Below are 6,288 nucleotides of genomic sequence, written 5' to 3'. Positions count from 1 at the left end.
CCCGCGCCCCCTCGCCCTCCCTGCCCCCACCCACCTACACCCCCCTTCCTGGGAACTTTCCCCATCACTTCCAAGGCATCCAACCTACCCACCCTCTACCCCTTCTCAAACAAACAACAAACTACAACACTCACCACACAGACACACACCAAGCCAAAACCAAAACCAAAACATCCTCACTTGAACCTGTCTGCTGCAACTCGCTCACAGCTTACCTCAGTCCCCCCTGCTCGCCCTGGCCTCCGCACTCCCTTCAGCTCTCCCTTCCCCTCTGTTCAGGCACTACCCACAAGCCCCTCCCAGCTGCCCTGGCCCATTCCCACAGGACCCCTCTGGGCTCCTTTCCTGACATCCTTCCGCCCCATTTGCTAAGGGGTCCTCATCCTCCGCCCTCTTCCCCTTCACAACAACCAAACAAAAACCAAAAACCCACAACAAAAACCACCACCACCCACCACCACCACCACCACACCACCACCGCAGCAGCCCCAAAAACCTACCTTGAACCTATCCCCAGAATGCCCCACAACCTCCCCGCAGGGCCCCAGGCTCTCCGTGTCCCTCTCCATTCCCTCCGGCCTCCCTTCCCCTGCACCCACGCAACCCCCACGCACGCTCTGGGGGCAAGGGTGCCCGCCCGCCTCCACGCTCCCCGCACCCGCACAGGCCCAACCCTTCCTAGCACCTCTCCTAGACCTCGCCTCCACTTTTCCAAGGGATCCCATCCACCCTCTTCTGCCTCTCAAAACTAACCCTAACTTCAACCTCTCAGCGGGGCTCCGCTGCCTATCCTCACCTCCCGCCCCCCACGCTCGCGGTGGCGCCATCCACAGTCCCTGCGCGCTCCCTTCCCCTGCACGCACCCAACCCCCACGCGCGCGGCGGGCCCCCAAGTCGTCCCTCCGCCCCCTCGTCCCGCCCCAAACACGCACCTTTCCCCAAACACGTCCTGGGATTCCATCCCCCTTTTCCCCAAGCGTCCTAGGCACCCTCTTCCCTTCTCACAAAGAAAAACACCAAACCTACCTGGACTGCCCGCTGCAGCCCTGCTCACACCCTCAGCTCCTTCACCCACGCTCGCTCGCCGCGGTGTCCCTCAGCAGTCGCTCCGGGGACTCCCTTCCCCGGCACGCACGCAACCCCCACGCACGCCACGGCACGCACGCAACCCACCCACGCACGCGCTCTGCCAACCGCGTCCCCGCCCCCTCGCCCCTCCTGCCCCCACCCACCTACACCCCCCTTCCTGGGAACTTTCCCCATCACTCCAAGGCATCCAACTACCCACCCTCTACCCCTTCTCAACAAACAATCAAACTCACACACACACCAAGCCAAAAAACCAAAACAAAACATCCTCACTTGAACCTGTCTGCTGCAACTCCGCTACAGCCTTACCTCAGTCCCCCCTGCTCGCCCTGGCCTCCGCACTCCCTTCAGCTCTCCCTTCCCCTCTGTTCAGGGCACTACCCACAAGCCCCTCCCAGCTGCCCTGGCCCATTCCCACACGAACCCCTCTGGGCTCCTTTCCTGACATCCTTCCGCTCCCATTTGCTAAGGGGTCTCATCCTCCGCCCTCTTCCCCTTCACAACAACCAAACAAAACCAAAAACCCACAACAAAAACACCACCACCACCCACCACCCACCACCACCCACCACCGAGCAGCCCCAAAAACCTACCTTGAACTATCCCCAGAATGCCCCTCACAACTCCCCGCAGGGCCCCAGGCTCTCCGTGTCCCTCTCCATTCCCTCGGCCTCCTTCCCTGCACCCACGCAACCCCACGGCACGCTCTGGGGGCAAGGGGTGCCCGCCCGCCTCCACGCTCCGCACCCGCACAGGCCCAACCCTTCCTAGCACCTCTCCTAGACCTCGCCTCCACTTTTCCAAGGGATCCCATCCACCCTCTTCCTGCCTCTCAAACTAACCCTAACTTCAACCTCTCAGCGGGGGCTCCGCTGCCATCCTCACCTCCGCCCCACGCTCGCGTGGCCTCCACAGTCCTGCGCGCTCCCTTCCCCTGCACGCACCCACCCCCACGCCTGCGCGGCCCCCAAGCGCTCCCCGCCCCCCTCGTCCCGCCCCAAACACGCACCTTTCCCCAAACACGTCCTGGGACCTTCCATCCCCCTTTTCCCAAGCGTCCTAGGCACCTCTTCCCTTCTCACAAAGATAAAACACAAACCTACCTTGGACCTGCCCGCTGCAGCCCTGCTCACACCCTCAGCTCCTTCACCCACGCTCGCTCGCCGCGGTGTCCCTCAGCAGTCGCTCCGGGGACTCCCTTCCCGGCACGCACGCAACCCCCACGCACGCCAGCACGCACGCAACCCCCACGCACGCGCTCTGCACAACCGCGTCCCCGCCCCCCTCGCCCCTCCCTGCCCCCACCCACCTACACCCCCCTTCCTGGGAACTTTCCCCTCACCTCCAAGGCATCCAACCTACCCACCCCTCTACCCCCTTCTCAAACAAACAATCAAACTCACACACACACCAAGCCAAAAACCAAAACCAAAACATCTCACTTGAACCTGTCTGCTGCAACTCCGCTGACAGCCTTACCTCAGTCCCCCCTGCTCGCCCTGGCCCTCCGCACTCCTTCAGCCCCCTCCCCTCTGTTCAGGCATACCCACAAGCCCCTCCAGCTGCCCTGGCCCATTCCCACACGAACCCTCTGGGCTCCTTCCTGACATCCTTCCGCTCCCATTTGCTAAGGGGTCTCATCCTCCGCCCTCTTCCCCCTTCACAACAACCAAACAAAAACCAAAAACCCCACAAAAAACCACAACCACCCACCACCACCCACCACCACCACCACCCAGCCAGGCCCCAAAACCTACCTTGAACCTATCCCCCAGAATGCCCTCACAACCTCCCCAGGGCCCACCCCCTGTCCTCTCCATCCCTCCGGCCTCTTCCCCTGCACCCACGCAACCCCCACGCACGCCTGGGGGCAAGGGGTGCCGGCCCGCCTCCACGCTCCCCGCACCCGCACAGGCCAACCCTTCCTAGCACCTCTCCTAGACCTCGCCTCCACTTTTCCAAGGGATCCCATCCACCTCTTCCTGCCTCTCAAAACTAACCCTAACTTCAACCTCTCAGCGGGGCTCCGCTGCCATCCTCACCTCCCGCCCCCACGCTCGCGGTGGCCCTCCACAGTCCCTGCGCGCTCCCTTCCCCTGCACGCACCCAACCCCACGCCTGCGCGCCCCAAGCCGCTCCCCGCCCCCTCGTCCCGCCCCAAACACGCACCTTTCCCCCAAACACGTCCTGGGACCTTTCCATCCCCCTTTTCCCAAGCGTCCTAGGCACCTCTTCCCTTCTCACAAAGATAAACACAAACCTACCTTGGACCTGCCCGCTGCAGCCTGCTCACACCCTCAGCTCCTTCACCAGCTCGCTCGCCGCGGTTCGCTCAGCAGTCGCTCCGGGGCTCCCTTCCCCGGCACGCACGCACCCACCAGCCACTGGCACCGCGTCCCCCGCCCCCCTGTTCTGCCCGCGATCACCGCCCTTCCTGAACTTTCCCCATCGCCTCAAAAGCTACCTACCTCTATCCCTTCTAAACAAACAATCAGAAGGGGGGTGTAGGTGGCGCAAGGCCAAACTCACACATCTCTCTAGGGGGCGGTTGCTCTGTGCAGAGCGCGTGCGTGGGGGGTTGCGTGCGTGCCGTGGCGTGCGTGGGGGGGTTGCGTGCGTGCCGGGGAAGGGAGTCCCCGGAGCGACTGCTGAGGGACACCGCGGCGAGCGAGCGTGGGTGAAGGAGCTGAGGGTGTGAGCAGGGCTGCAGCGGGCAGGTCCAAGGTAGGTTTGTGTTTTATCTTTGTGAGAAGGGAAGAGGGTGCCTAGGACGCTTGGGAAAAGGGGGATGGAAGGTCCCAGGACGTGTTTGGGGGAAAGGTGCGTGTTTGGGGCGGGACGAGGGGGGCGGGGAGCGGCTTGGGGGCCGCGCAGGCGTGGGGGTTGGGTGCGTGCAGGGGAAGGGAGCGCGCAGGGACTGTGGAGGGCCACCGCGAGCGTGGGGGCGGGAGGTGAGGATGGCAGCGGAGCCCCCGCTGAGAGGTTGAAGTTAGGGTTAGTTTTGAGAGGCAGGAAGAGGGTGGATGGGATCCCTTGGAAAAGTGGAGGCGAGGTCTAGGAGAGGTGCTAGGAAGGGTTGGGCCTGTGCGGGTGCGGGGAGCGTGGAGGCGGGCGGGCACCCCTTGCCCCCAGAGCGTGCGTGGGGGTTGCGTGGGTGCAGGGGAAGGGAGGCCGGAGGGAATGGAGAGGGACACGGAGAGCCTGGGGCCCTGCGGGGAGGTTGTGAGGGGCATTCTGGGGGATAGGTTCAAGGTAGGTTTTTGGGGCTGCTGCGGTGGTGGTGGTGGTGGTGGTGGTGGTGGGTGGTGGTGGTTTTTGTTGTGGGTTTTTGGTTTTTGTTTGGTTGTTGTGAAGGGGGAAGAGGGCGGAGGATGAGGACCCCTTAGCAAATGGGAGCGGAAGGATGTCAGGAAAGGAGCCCAGAGGGGTTCGTGTGGGAATGGGCCAGGGCAGCTGGGAGGGGCTTGTGGGTAGTGCCTGAACAGAGGGGAAGGGAGAGCTGAAGGGAGTGCGGAGGGCCAGGGCGAGCAGGGGGGACTGAGGTAAGGCTGTGAGCGGAGTTGCAGCAGACAGGTTCAAGTGAGGATGTTTTGGTTTTGGTTTTTGGCTTGGTGTGTGTGTGAGTTTGATTGTTTGTTTGAGAAGGGGGTAGAGGGGTGGGTAGGTTGGATGCCTTGGAGTGATGGGGAAAGTTCCCAGGAAGGGGGGGTGTAGGTGGGTGGGGGCAGGGAGGGGCGAGGGGGGCGGGGACGCGGTTGTGCAGAGCGCGTGCGTGGGGGTTGCGTGCGTGCCGTGGCGTGCGTGGGGGTTGCGTGCGTGCCGGGGAAGGGAGTCCCCGGAGCGACTGCTGAGGGACACCGCGGCGAGCGAGCGTGGGTGAAGGAGCTGAGGGTGTGAGCAGGGCTGCAGCGGGCAGGTCCAAGGTAGGTTTGTGTTTTATCTTTGTGAGAAGGGAAGAGGGTGCCTAGGACGCTTGGGAAAAGGGGGATGGAAGGTCCCAGGACGTGTTTGGGGGAAAGGTGCGTGTTTGGGGCGGGACGAGGGGGCGGGGAGCGGCTTGGGGGCCGCGCAGGCGTGGGGGTTGGGTGCGTGCAGGGGAAGGGAGCGCGCAGGGACTGTGGAGGGCCACCGCGAGCGTGGGGGCGGGAGGTGAGGATGGCAGCGGAGCCCCCGCTGAGAGGTTGAAGTTAGGGTTAGTTTTGAGAGGCAGGAAGAGGGTGGATGGGATCCCTTGGAAAAGTGGAGGCGAGGTCTAGGAGAGGTGCTAGGAAGGGTTGGGCCTGTGCGGGTGCGGGGAGCGTGGAGGCGGGCGGGCACCCCTTGCCCCCAGAGCGTGCGTGGGGGTTGCGTGGGTGCAGGGGAAGGGAGGCCGGAGGGAATGGAGAGGGACACGGAGAGCCTGGGGCCCTGCGGGGAGGTTGTGAGGGGCATTCTGGGGGATAGGTTCAAGGTAGGTTTTTGGGGCTGCTGCGGTGGTGGTGGTGGTGGTGGTGGTGGGTGGTGGTTTTTGTTGTGGGTTTTTGGTTTTTGTTTGGTTGTTGTGAAGGGGGAAGAGGGCGGAGGATGAGGACCCCTTAGCAAATGGGAGCGGAAGGATGTCAGGAAAGGAGCCCAGAGGGGTTCGTGTGGGAATGGGCCAGGGCAGCTGGGAGGGGCTTGTGGGTAGTGCCTGAACAGAGGGGAAGGGAGAGCTGAAGGGAGTGCGGAGGGCCAGGGCGAGCAGGGGGGGACTGAGGTAAGGCTGTGAGCGGAGTTGCAGCAGACAGGTTCAAGTGAGGATGTTTTGGTTTTGGTTTTTGGCTTGGTGTGTGTGTGAGTTTGATTGTTTGTTTGAGAAGGGGGTAGAGGGGTGGGTAGGTTGGATGCCTTGGAGTGATGGGGAAAGTTCCCAGGAAGGGGGGGTGTAGGTGGGTGGGGGCAGGGAGGGGCGAGGGGGGCGGGGACGCGGTTGTGCAGAGCGCGTGCGTGGGGGTTGCGTGCGTGCCGTGGCGTGCGTGGGGGTTGCGTGCGTGCCGGGGAAGGGAGTCCCCGGAGCGACTGCTGAGGGACACCGCGGCGAGCGAGCGTGGGTGAAGGAGCTGAGGGTGTGAGCAGGGCTGCAGCGGGCAGGTCCAAGGTAGGTTTGTGTTTTATCTTTGTGAGAAGGGAAGAGGGTGCCTAGGACGCTTGGGAAAAGGGGGATGGAAGGTCCCAGGACGT

This window comes from Sus scrofa, unplaced genomic scaffold (assembly GCF_000003025.6).
Source record: "Sus scrofa isolate TJ Tabasco breed Duroc unplaced genomic scaffold, Sscrofa11.1 Contig845, whole genome shotgun sequence".
NCBI lineage: Eukaryota > Metazoa > Chordata > Mammalia > Artiodactyla > Suidae > Sus > Sus scrofa.
Note: the sequence above shows the minus strand (reverse complement) of the source record.